An 11868-nucleotide genomic window follows, 5' to 3' on the forward strand; every position below is an offset into this window, starting at 1 on the left:
ACCCACCTCGGGCGCAGGGCGGGCGTCCGTCGGGTGGAGCCGCGGGGCCCTGAGGCGGCGGGAACCCGGAGGCGGACGCCCGGGCCGGCTCCCCGCTCGCTCCCCGGGGCGCGCCTCCCGCAGGACTTTCACTTTCGCTTCCCGCGGCCTCTGGGCTCCCCGCGGACGGGCGGCGGCCGGGGACAGGGGCGCTGCGGGCAGGGGCTGCGCAGGGGCGTCGGCGGGACCCCCGGGGGCGGCCCGGAGCCTGCAGCGCCTCCCCGCGGCCCCCCTCCCCGGGCCTCCCCCTTCCCGGGGCCTTCCTCCTACCCCGGGCTTCCCCCTCCCCGCGGCCCCCCTCCCCCGGGGCCTCCCCCGGGCCTCCCCCTCCCCGCGGCCCCCCTCCCCCTCCCGGGGCCGCCCCCTTCCCGGGCCTCCCCCCCCTCCTCCTCCCCCGGGCCTCCCCCCCGCCCCCGTCCTTCCCCCTCCCTCTCCCCTGGGCCTCCCCCTCCCCGCGGCCCCCCTCCCCCCCTTCCCGGAGCCTTCCTCCTCCCCCGGGCTTCCCCCTCCCCGCGGCCCCCCTCCCCCTCCCCGGGACCTCCCCCTTCCCGGGCCTCCCCCCCTCCCCCTCCCCCGGGGCCTCCCCCCCCCCACCCCGTCCTTCCCCTTCCCTCTCCCCCGGGCCTCCCCCCGCCCCCGTCCTTCCCCCTCCCTCTCCCCCCTCCCCGCGGCCCCCTCCCCCCCTTCCCGGGGCCTTCCTCCTCCCCCGGGCTTCCCCCTCCCCGCGGCCCCCCTCCCCCGGGGCCTCCCCCGGGCCTCCCCCTCCCAGCGGCCCCCCTCCCCCTCCCGGGGCCGCCCCCTTCCCGGGCCTCCCCCCCTCCCCCTCCCCCGGGGCCTCCCCCCCCCCCCCCCACCCGTCCTTCCCCCTCCCTCTCCCCCGGGCCTCCCCCTCCCCTGGGCACCCCGCCGTCCCCCTCTCCCCCCACAGGTCTCCGGGTCTCTGTGACCCGGATTTGTTAATGGGCTCGGAGTCCCAGGTCCCAGGACAGCACGGCGGGGGAGGCTGGGCCGCAGCAGGTCCGAGGGGCGCCAAGGCGAGCCTTGGCACCAGTGAGGCAGGGACCCCAGGGTACGTGGCTTCTTGTGCAAGAGGTGGCCGTTTTGTTTTCATTTTGAGTGTGTCCAAAAAGTATTCCTGAAGGGTGCACAGGCACCCATTCTAAGGCACCGTTTTCAAAAATCACCCATTTTGTGCGTGTGTTACTGGCCGTATTGTTGGGAAGGTGGGCAGAAAGGCAGGAAGGCCCGGGGGAGGCGCGTCCGCGGGGCAGCAGGTCCCGGGCGCTGACCCTCGCCTGCAGGTGCGTAGCCTACAGGTGCAGCCGCTGGGCCCGAGCCGGGCCGGAGCCTCCTGCGCCACCTGCGAGCCCGGGGCGGGGAAGGCCGTGCTGTCCCCTTGGCTTCCGTGGCCCGTGGCCCTGGAAGGTTCTCTTGCAGCCTTCTGTTGGGAAGCTCGCAAATACATAAATACTTCGCCACGTGTGATCTTTTCCTTTGAAAATAAAAACATCTGGCTCATTTCAAGAACCCAGCGTTTCTTACTGCTCCTCCCAGAAGCACCCACAGCTGCCCTGGCCCCCAGGTAGCGGTCGGGCGGCAGGGCACCCCGGGACGTCGGGGCACCCAGCCGGGGAGACAGTGCTGCAGCCACACGGTACTCAGCGCAGCGGGCCGAGCACCGGGTCAACACACGTCAGATCCACGTACATCAAGAACACCGATGGCAATGCAGCTGCTTTTCTAAGTGAAAAAATAAAGGAGCACGTGACAAGGACTTTTGTCCTCATCAGCCCGGTAAGAAAGCTCAAAGCCCGTATCTGTTGCCACCTGAGCATTCCTTCCGCTCCACTTGGGCATGTTAGAGACCAGGAGCCCTGGACCGTTACCTACTTCAGCCTTGTTTCTTCTTTGTCTCATTTATGTTTTTCACAAGCAGATGATAAACGGCAGGGCGGAGGCCAGACACTGGCAGGTGCTGTTAAGGGGCAACGGCCAGGAGCCGGAGGGAAGGCTTTGGGGTGCCCGGTGCTCTGCAAGGCGATGCGGCTCTGAAGATGAATGGGCAGCTCTGGGGTTACTAACGATGCTAACTGTTCATCTACCGGGGACTCCCAAACGTTTTCTAGACGTCTGTGTCTGGCCAGCAACATGAGACAGAGGAAAGGAATCACCCGCGTGTGCAAATGAAGACAGCAAGGCTTACGGACGCGATAAAATCAGGCGGTTAATGGGTGATGACACTGGTAACGTGTTTTACTCTCAACCGTGAAATCAAGTGTCTCCACACTGTGTTCCCCGGCGCCTGAAGAGGAGAGAATGCCGTGGCCAAAAGGGATTGGGAAATGTCGAATACTGGATTCACTTTTGGAGATTCACCATGCACATCGGCAGGCTCGGAGGTTCGAGGGAGGGGGTACTGCAGGGCGAGAGTAAAGCACACATTACAAAACAAAACAAAACTTAAAAATAAAAATAAAAAATAAAAAGATAAAGCACACATTACAAAGTTTAACTTCATTCCACCTTGAGTTTATCAAACTAATTTGACCACTAAATTCCTTTTTTTCATGGAGCAAGTATTAAAATCTCAAAGAGTTTCTAATCTGAGTGATGCAATTTGAGCGATGCTTCACTAATGATGGGCTTCAGGACAGGCTGCTTGAAAATATGGCATATTGAATATTTTAAACTGAAGGAGTTGCAGAGAACAGTAGGAGCAAGATCCTTAGGAGCTCTTCCTCTACCTCCACCCTCTTCCTCTGAGAAGCGCCTGCCTTATCTCTGAAGACAAAGGGACACAGAGAGGAACCCTAACACGCAGGATTCACTAAGTTCCCCCAGTTCACTCCGATTGTCGCGTACTCTCTGCTCTAACACGTTCCTACGTGACTGTGCAGCCTGCGTGAGTCCAGCATTCGAGCCCAGGCCTCACTGTTCCCTCCGGTCTCTATTTCCGCCTGAAGGTTCTCCTGTCACATAAAACTCATGTTAAACACACGTGTATCCTTCTCTCCTGCTAATCTCTTTGTCGGTTTCATTTTCAGCCCCACCCAGGGACCCCAAGGACGTACAGGAAAACTGTTTCCTTCCCTACACTAAATTATAAACATGAATCCTAATATCAGAAAGTATTGAATGTCTGTAACACACTCAGTGGATCTGGCGTCGCACAGAGATGTCTGGGACGCTCACACAAATCTGCGCTGCCTGACAGCAGATGCACACCCCCTTACATGCTTCTCCTTCCCACCACACGCCAACGAACTCCTCCTAGATTTTTTATAAATTCACACACACACACACACACACACACACACAGCCTGGTTACTAGCACAGTGTGATGGGCACAACGAAGAGGTGCAGGCAAGAGGAAGCAAAACACAAGGGAGGGACTGGTCCCCCATCTCGGTTTCCTCTTTGGGAATTAGGTTGACTCTTAGAGGAGGCAGCCTGAGATGGGGGGGGCTTGGAGGGGGCGCGGGGGTGACCACGCCCTGGGGCAAGAGACAATTTAGGGAGGTACCAAGACTTCTGTGGGCATGCAAATGAGGAAACTACCTGAAATCCCTTTTACTATGCCCTTCCTTTTATTTTTTTTTTAAGATTTTACTTATTTATTTATTCCTGAGAGACCCAGAGAGAGGCAGAGACACCGGCAGAGGGAGAAGCAGGCTCCCTGTGGGACCCCTACGTGGGACTCGATCCCAGAACCCGGGGTCACAGCCGCAGGCAGCTGCTCACCCCTGAGCCCTGGGCGCCCCTTGCCTTCCCTTTCCCTCCAGCCTGTGCTGTCCCCACCCAGACCCTGGTGACCTGGGCTGCAGGTCTTCCTGGGGAAGTCAGACTGGCTGAGATGCTCCCAGTCGCAGAATCCCGTGGGGCCCCAGGGCCCTGCAGCTCTGAGGGACAGAAGTGCAGGTGTCCCTAAGGACAGGGATCTGAAATGGCCTCAGCAGCTCGAAGAAACACTCACTATGTGCTGCGATGAGGAATAGATACAGAAAATAAATCAATGTACTTAACTCCTCAGGGCTAACCCCATACATAATAACACAGGGAATATTTTTAAAGGAAAATAATAAATACTTTAATTATGTGGACATGAAACACAACATGTAACAGGTCATTGAATTGTGGACACATTCTATATGCAGAATTGCCTTCTTGATCTCAATGAGATTTTTTATTATTTATTGGAATATATTACGTTAGATAAAAGAAAGATTTTGATAAATCCAATTTGAAAATTTGTCACGAAAATGAAATCTTAAATGCATATATATATATATGCTCAGGAAGACGCAGAGAGAGAAACAATTTTGCAATACATAAGTATATCTGATCAACAGGACATGCGTGTCTAAAATGTCTGTACAGTGTTCTATGCCAAATTTATCTCAATAAAGCTGGAAAAAAATAAAACAGTAAGCAGCAGATTTTTTAAAAAGTAAAGTAAGTGTCCCATCCCTTTCTCTCTATCAAGTATGCAATACGACACGGCTAAACCTGCTGTTGGTGTCAAGTGGGGGCTTAGGGCCTGCTCAGGTCACTGAGGCTCTCCACCCCCCTACAAGTCTCTTGGGCTGGGGAATGGAGCTGCCCTCACCCAGGTTCTCCTGCCCAGCTCAGCAAGTAGTGGCTGCAGCCATTCTGTACACTGTGGACATTTTCTTCTCCTTTGTCTTCCTACCTACAGAAGTGCTTTTTTTTTTTTTTTTTTAGAACTAGTTTTAAGACAAAGCTTCAAAAAAAAAATTTTTTTTTGCATCAGCTAGTTACTAGTCCAGTAACTATACCTAGTAGGTGCTACACAGCTCCTTATTCCTAACTGGTGGTTAGATGCAAGGGGGGAAATCAGATACTCTAGGCCCAATGTCATAACCCCCTGGTATGGGTTTTCATATAAATGAAAACATTAGTGTATGAACATTTGTCTAAGTGAATAAAATACTGTGAGGTAGACCAAACATTTAAAAACAAAAGTCTGGGCAGCCTGGCTGGCTCAGTGGTTTGTTGTCTACATTTGGCCTGGGGCCTGATCCTGGAGACCTGGGATCGAGTCCCATGTCGGGCTCCCTGCAAGGAGCCTGCTTCTCCCTCTGCCTGTGTCTCTGCCTCTCTCTCTGTGTCTCTCATGAATGAATAAACAAAATCTTTAAAAATAAATAAATAAATAAATAAATAAATAATAAATAAAAACAAAAGTCAATCCAAGGTAAAGAATAAGAGTAAGAATAAGGAATAAAGGAATTATCTTCTTGAACCTTCCCTGGGCTGCTCATTTATCATGTAAACATAATTGATCAGTTAGAAAATTGTTTTTTGTTCAAGTATTAAGACAAAGAAGCTACTGTCTTTGATGATGCTGGGAAGAGGAACGATGACGTGTTTGCTCGTGAACTAGAGGCTCAAAAATAAACATCAACTCCTAAAGGCCAAGCCTTAAAGGTAGTAAGCAGTATACCTCAGTAGTATATTAAGGAAATTAAAGAAATCTAAGAATATTGCTGATGTTTTCTTGCTTTGCTTGTCTAATTGCAAATTGAATACTGCTTCTGATCGAACTCCCTTAGGCTGCACTGATGGAAAGATAAACCAAACCGTTAGGCTTGAGCTTAGAACACACAGGAGAGAAAAAACTCAAAGACTCTTGAGATTCTCAGGGTGTTTAAACAGAATATAGCCTTAGAATGTTGGGAAAATCAAAGTATTAAATTCTGATTGTGTTATCACCCATATTCCCAAATGAGAAAGAATCAGGCAAAGCATCCAAATAAATTAATGTAGCTTCTCAGGGAGGTGAGCTGCTAAGAGAATATGCATAAACATAATGAAAACCGCTAAAAAAAGTATTAGAAGAAATTTATTTTGCTTACTATCTTTGTTTTTTGAAATGGGAATTTCTAGTTTGCTTTTTGCCTGAGTGGCTGTGTGAGGAGTTCTAGAAATTGCCAACAAGCAAGATTTGAGTTGGTGCTTGAGTACGTTGTTTTTTATTATCTCTTTGGTTTAAATAATGTCCACAAGAGGTGTCAAATCATTGCCACAAGGAAGTTTACTGATCTATTTGGCAAATTAAAAACATATTAGGCAAAAGAGTGCAACTTCTTGTTCTAAGTTAGGGATGTTTTCTTGGAATTAGTGAGCCTAGTTAGATGGAAGAATATAATGTCCACCACGACGTATCTCAGGATAGTGTGTGATTTCTGTCGATTTTCCTTGCAGTGTGTGCAAATGTACAAGAAAGAGAAAAGGTGTCTGTGGGCAAAAGGACATGCTGTAAACTAATCCTTCTCGAACTGCAATGACAATATGGATTTGAGGATCTTGTTAACTTGCAAATCCTGCTTCCACAGGTTTAGCATGAAGGTTCTGTATTTCAGACATTGCCAGGTGCTGCTGGCACTGGTGCTGGTGCTGCTGCTGCTGGTAGTGCTAGTGGTGCTGGTACTGGTGTTGCTGGTGTTGCTGTTGCTGCTGGTGCAGCTGGTGCTGGTGCTGGTGTTGCTGGTGCTGCTGGTGCAGGTGGTGCTGGTGCCGGTGGTGCTGCTGGGGCTGGTGGTGCTGGTGCAGGTGGTGCTGGTGCAGGTGGTGCTGTTGGTGCTGGTGGTGGTGGTGGTACTGGTGGTACTGGTGCTGCTGGTATTGCTGGTGATGCTGCTGGTGCTGCTGGTGCTGCTGCTGCTGCTGCTGCTAATGAAGCTGGTGCTGGTGGTGGTGGTGGTGCTGATGGTGCTGCTGGTGGCCCTGGTGGTGCTGCTGGTACTGCTGGTGCTGCTGCTGGAGGTTCTGCTGGAGGGGCTGGTGGTGCTGCTGCTGATGGTGCTGCTGGTGGTGCTTGCTGGTGCTGGTGCTGCTGCAGCTGCTGCTGCTGCTGCTAATGATGCTGCTGCTGCTGGTGGTGGTATTGCTGGTGGTGGTGGTGCTGCTGCTGGTGCTAGTCGTGCTGGTGAGGTTGCTTCTGGTGCTGTTGGTGCTATTGGTGCTGGTCGTGCTGGTGGTGCTGGTGGTGCTGGTACTGGTGCTGCTGGTGTTGGTACTGGTGCTGGTGATGGTCGTGTGGTGTTAGTGGTGCTACGAGTGGTGCTGCTGGTGCTGCTGGTGCTGCTGCTTCTGGTACTGGTGCTGGTAGAGGTGCTGCTGGTGGTGCTGGATGTGCTGGTGGTGCTGGTGATTCTGGTAGTGTTGGTGGTGCTGGGGCTGAAGGTGCTGGTGGTGATGGTGCAGGAGGTGCTGCTAGTCCTGGTGGTCCTGGTAGTGCTGGTGCTGGTGAAGGTGCTGCTGCTGCTGGCCGGTGCTGGTGCTGCTGGTGGCAGTGCTGGTTCTGCTACAGGTGGTGCTGCTGGTGCTGGTGCTGCTTCTGGTAGTGCTGATGCTGCTGGTGGTGCTGGCGTTGCTGGGGGTACTGGTGGTGCTGCTAGTAGTGGTGGTGGTGGTGGTGCTGCTGCTGCTGCTGCTGCTAGTGGTGGGGGCGAGGCTGCTGGTGCAGCTGATGGTCGAGCTGGTGGTGCTGGTGCTGATGGTGCTGCTGGTGCTGCTGGTGCTGGTGTTGCTGGTAAAGGGGCTGGTGCTGCTGGTGCTGGTGTTGTTGGTGCAGGTGCTGGAGGTGGTGCTGGTGATGGTGGTCCAGGTGGTTCTGGTGCTGGTGCTGCTGGGGTTTCTGGTGCTGGTGATGGTGCTGCTGGTGCTGCTGGTGTTGGTGCTGCTGGTGCTGCTGCTGGTAGTGCTGATGCTGCTGGGGGTGCTGGGGGTGCTGGTGCTGGTGCTGGTGCTGGTCGTACTGGTGCTATTGGTGCAGCTTGTGCTGCTGGTGCTGGTCCTGGTGCTGTTAGTACTGTTGGTGTAGCTGATGCTGCTGGTGCTGGTGCTGGTGCTGCTGGTAATGGTGCTGCTGGTGCTAATGGTGCTGGTGATGGTGGTGTTGTGCCGGTGCTGCTGCTGCGGCCCGTGGTAATGGTGGTGCTGCTGGTGCTGGTGCTGGTGCTGGTGGTGGTGGTGCTGGTGTTGGAGCTGGTGCTGCAGGTGATGCTGGTGCTGCAGGTGGTGCTGGTGCTCCTGGTGGTATTGGTGGTGCTCTTGCAGCTGCTGCTAGTTCTGGTGCTGGTGGTGCTGGTGCTGGTGGTGCTGGTTCTGCTCGTGATGCTCGTGGTGCTGGTGGTGCTGGTGCTGGTGCTGTTTTTGTGGTTGTTGTTGTGGTGGTGCTGCTGCTGGTGGTGGTGATGCTCATGGTGCTGATGGTGCTAATCCTGGTGCTGCCGGTGCTGCCGGTGCTGCTGGTGCTGCTGGTGCTGGTGCTGTTTTTGTGGTTGTTGTTGGTGGTGGTGCTGCTGCTGGTGCTGGTGGTGCTGCTGGTGCTGGTGGTCCTGGTGCTGGTACTGGTCGTACTGGTGCTATTGGTGAAGCTTGTGCTGCTGGTGCTGGTCCTGGTGCTGCTGATGGTGTAGCTGGTGCTGCTGGTGCTGGTGCTTGTGCTTCTGATGCAGCTGGTGGTGGTGCTAGTGCTGCTGGTGTTGGTTGTGCTGGTGTTGGGGCTCCAGCTCTGCTGCTGCTGCTGCTACTGGTGCTGCTTGTGCTGGTGCTGCTGGTTTTGCTGGTGCTTGTGCTGCTGGTGCTGGAGCTGCAGCTGCTGCTGCTGCTGCTGCTGTTGGAGGTGCTGGTGATGGTGCTGGAAGTGCTGCTGGTCCTGATTGTCCTTGTAGTGCTGGTGCTGGTGCTGCCGGTGATGCTGGTGCTGCTCGTGGTGCTGGTGCTGGTGCTGGTGCTGGTCGTACTGGTGCTATTGGTGCAGCTTGGGCTGCTGGTGCTGGTCCTGGTGCTGCTGGTGCTGTTGGTGAGGCTGGTGCTGCTGGTGCTGGTGCTGGTGCTGGTGTTGCTGAGGCAGCAGGTGGTGGTGCTGGTGGTGCTGGTGATGGTTCTGCTGGAGCTGCTGGTGGTGCTGCTGGTGGTGCTGCTGCGCGGCTTCTGCTGCTGGTGCTGCTGGTGCTGGTGGTGCTGGTGCTGGTCATCCTGGTGCTGCTATACTGGTGCTGCTGGTGCTGGTGTTGGTGGTCCTGGTGCTGGTACTGCTGGTGCTGTGGTGCTGATTGTCCTGGTGGTGGTGCAGGTGATGGTCCTGTTGCTCCTAGGGGTGCAGCTGGTGCTGAGTCTGGAGCTGCTGGTACTGCTGGTGCTTGTGCTGGTGCTGGAAATGCTGCTGGTCTTGGTGGTCCTGGTGGTGGGGGTATTGGTGCTGCTGGTGCTTCGGGAGCTGCTACAGCTAGTGGTGCTGGTGCTGGTGCTGGTGCTGCTGGTACTGCTGGTGGTCCCTTGGTGGTGGTGCTGATGCTGATGCTGCTGGTGGTGGGAGGGTGCTGCTGCCTATGCACAGTTGCTGGTGCTGCAGGTGGTGGTGCTGGTGCTGCTGGTGCTGCTGCTGCTGGTGCTGGTTGTGCTGCTGGTGCTGGTGTTTCTGTTGTGCTGGTGTTGCTGGTGGTGGTGCGGCTGGTGGCACAGGTGCTGGTTTTGGAGCTGGTGCTGGTCGTGCTGGTGCTCGTGGTGCTACTGCTGGTGCTGGGTGTGCTGCTGGTGCTGGTGTTCTGCTGGTGCTGGTGGTGCTGGTGGTTGTGCTGCTGGTGCTGGGTTGGTGCCGGTCCTGCCCGTGCTAGTCATGGTGCTGGTGCTGCTGGTGATGGTGCTGGTGCTGGAGGTGCTGCTGGTCCTGGAGGTCCTGGTGATGTGGGTGCTGGTGCGGCTGGTGATGCTGGTGCTGATGCTGGTGGTGCTGGTGCTTTGGTGCTAGTGGTACTGCTGGTGCTGGTGCTGGTGCTGCTGAAGAAGCTGGTGCTGGTGCTGGTGGTGCTGATCACGGTGCTGTTGGCGCTGCTGGTGTTGATGGTGCTGGTGCTGGTGGTGCTGGAGCAGGTGGTGCTGCTGGTCGTGCTGCTACTTTGGCAGCTGCTACTAGTGCTTGTGCTGCTGGTGCTGCTGCTCGTGGTGCTGGTGCTGGTGCTGGTGCTTGTGCTAGTGCTGATGCTGCAGGTGGTGCTGCTGATGCTAGTGCAGGTGGTGCTGTTGAAGTTGCTTCTGGTGCTGCTGGTGGTGCTGCTGGTGCTGGTCGTGCTGGTGGTACTAGCGGTGGCGGTGGTGCTGCTGGTGCTACTGCTGATGGTTGTGGTGCTGGAGGTGCTGCTGGTCCTGGTGGTCCTGGTGGTGCTGGTGCTGGTGCTGCCAGTGCTGCTGGTGCTGCTGGTGCTGGTGCTGGTGCTGGCCATACTGGTGCTATTGGTGCAGCATGTGCTGCTGGCGCATGTCCTGGTGCTGCTGGTGCTGTTGGTGTAGCTGGTGCTGCAGGTGCTGATGCTGGTGCTGCTGATGCAGCTAGTCCTGGTGCTGGTAGTGCTGGTGATGGTGCTGCTAGTACTGCTGGTGCTGCTGGTGCTGTTGGTGCGGCTGCTTCTGGCAGTGGTGCTGGTGTTGGTGGTAGTTGTGTTGTGCCAGTTCTGCTGGTTGTGGTGGTGGCGGTGGTCACGCTGCTACCGGAGGTAGTGCTGGTGGTGCTGCTGGTGCTGCAGCTGGTGATATTGGTGCTGCTGGTGGTGGTGGTGGTCGTGCTGCTGCTGCTGGTGATGATCCTGCTGGTGCTGGGGCTGGAGATGCTGGTGTTTCTGGTGCTGGAGCTGCTGCTGGTCTTACCGTTATTGTGGTGCTGGTGCTGGTGGTGCTGGTACTGTTGTTTTTGTTTTTGTGGTTGTGGTGATGCTGCTGCTGGTGCTGCTGGTGCTGCTTCCAGTGGTGCTGGTGCTGGTGGTGCTGGTCTGCTGGTGCTGGTTTTGGTGCAGGTCGTGCTGTTGTTTTTGGTGCTGTTGGTCCTGGTGCTGGTGCAGGTGGTGTTGGTGAAGCTGGTGCTGCTGGTGCTGGTGCTGGTACTGCTGTTGCTGGTGAAGCTGATGCTGCTGGTGCTGGTGCTTCTGGTGCTGTTGGTGTTGGTGATGCTGGTGGTGCTGGTGCTGGTTTCACTGATGCTCTTGGTGCTAGTGGTGGTGGTACTGCTGGTGCTGGTGCTGCTGGTGCTGATGAAGTCGGTGCTGCTGGTGCTGGTGCTGTTGCTTCTGGTGCTGTTGGTGCTGGTGGTGCTGGTGGTGCTGGTGCTGGTGCTACTGATTCTGCTGGAGTTGGTGCTGGTGGTGCTGGTGATGGTGCTGCTGATGCTGCTGGTGTTGGTGACGGTGGTGTTGTGCCGGTGCGGCTGCTGCGGCTGGATGTGGGCTAGTGCCCGTGTTGATGGTAGTGCTGTTGGTGCTGGTGCTGGAACTGCTAGTGCTGCTGGTGATGATGGTGCTAGAGGGGCTGTTGATGATGGTGTTGCTGCTGCGACTGCAGATGCTGTTGGTGCCAGTCGTGCTGTAGGTGCTGCGGGTGCTGCAGGTGGTGGTAGTGGTGCTGCTGGTGCTGGTGCTGCTGGTGATGGTGCTGCTGATGCTGTTGGTGCTGCTGGTGCTGGTGCTGCTGATGCTGCCGCTGCAGCTGGTGCTGGTGCTGCTGGTCCTTCTGGTGCTGCTGCTGCTGCTGGTGCTGGTGGTGCTGGTGTAGTGCTGCTGGTGCAGCTAGTGCTGCTGGTGCTGGTGCTGGTAGTGCTGGTGCTATAGGTGCTGCTGGTGCTGCTGCTGCTGCTGCTGATGCTGGTGCTGGTATTGGTGCAGCTGTTGATGTTGGTGCTGCTGCTGGTGGTGGTGCTAGTGGTGCTGGTGTTGGTGCTGGCCGTGCTGGTGCCATAGGTGCTGCTGCTGCTTTTGCTGCAGGTGCTGCTGGAGCTGGTGGTCCAGGTGGTGCTGATACTGGTGCTGCAGTGTT

At 56.0% G+C, this 11868-nt stretch overlaps 1 long non-coding RNA gene across 1 annotated transcript; it reads left to right on the forward strand.

The window, feature by feature from the left end:
- The first annotated feature begins 923 nt into the window (after positions 1-923).
- On the forward strand, positions 924-3264 carry LOC121482013. Its single transcript, XR_005985485.1, has 3 exons — positions 924-1108; positions 1594-1833; positions 1976-3264. It is a non-coding gene; the product is annotated as an uncharacterized LOC121482013 (long non-coding RNA).
- Positions 3265-11868: the final 8604 nt, after the last annotated feature.

This window comes from Vulpes lagopus, chromosome 24 (genome assembly GCF_018345385.1).
Source record: "Vulpes lagopus strain Blue_001 chromosome 24, ASM1834538v1, whole genome shotgun sequence".
Lineage (NCBI taxonomy): Eukaryota > Metazoa > Chordata > Mammalia > Carnivora > Canidae > Vulpes > Vulpes lagopus.